The following is a 1,193-nucleotide window of genomic DNA, read 5'->3' on the forward strand; positions in this document are numbered from 1 at the left end:
AAGTTGAGTTGACTTTGTTAGGTTGGCACCAAGTTGAAGATTTAAATGCATTAATCGCGGAAAAATTGATTGGGCACTGCTACTTCAATCCTGGGAATATTATATTACTAGCCGTCAGGCTCGCTTCGCTCGCCATATCCGTTTAGCCAGACGTTTAGTCTGGACCCCCGACTGGATTGTCCTAACATATGATAAAAATGCTCAGATGAAAAATGCAGGCGAGCGAAGCGAGTGCTGATCTCATTTTTGGACGATCCAGTCGGGGGTCCAGGGGGCGGAGCCCCCTGGCTAGACCGATATGGCGAGCGAAGCGAGCCTGACGGCTTACTTTATATTATCGATCCATACAAAAAGAATTGACAACACTATTCAAGCTGCAGAAAAGAGGCTTATGAGGAGTGTACTGGAGAAGACTCTAGAAAGGACGGAATAAGTACAGATTTGTCTATTCTTCTGCATGATAGAATAATACCAAATTGAAGAAACTGGCGTAGTCACTAGAATAGAATGCCATATGAGGGAATGACTTTGGGAGCGCGAAATTACGAACCATTTGGAATTTGGAAAAAATAAATATAGGTAGGCCAGAAAGATGGATACTGGAACAGGTACAATAGACCTGATCCGTGAAGTGTAGATGATGAGAAATATCACAACATGTACAAATTATCTTAAAGCTGTCGAAATTTTCAAACTTATTCCTACTAGATTGGCAGATGGCTGCTATTACTATTTTTCTTTTTGATCAACTAAGCGATGTTGTAATTTCTAGAACTCGAGGCATTCTACTACTGAGGGATGCGTTAGTGAGCTTCACAATTGGTAGGTCACTACTACAACATTTAAAATCTTATTCCACTTTTTATTCTTGGTAGCTTTTGTATTTTCTATAATTATTAAATTTCTATGGGGCTCATATACTTCTCACATCAGAATTTGTTAACTCTGAGAAGGGATTGAGAAAGCGATACTTAGTTGACCATGTCTACAGTAACTATAAATTATCCATCTACTTACTCAGCCATTCACAAACAAACAGTGTGTTTCTATATCCATCTATATATATAAAAGCGAAATGGCACTCACTCACTGACTGACTGACTCACTCACTCACTCACTCACTCACTCGCATAACTAAAAATCTACCGGACCAAAAACGTTCAAATTTGGTAGGTATGTTCAGTTGGCCCTTT

The sequence above is a fragment of the Nilaparvata lugens genome, chromosome 4 (genome assembly GCF_014356525.2).
Source record: "Nilaparvata lugens isolate BPH chromosome 4, ASM1435652v1, whole genome shotgun sequence".
In the NCBI taxonomy this organism is placed as follows: domain Eukaryota; kingdom Metazoa; phylum Arthropoda; class Insecta; order Hemiptera; family Delphacidae; genus Nilaparvata; species Nilaparvata lugens.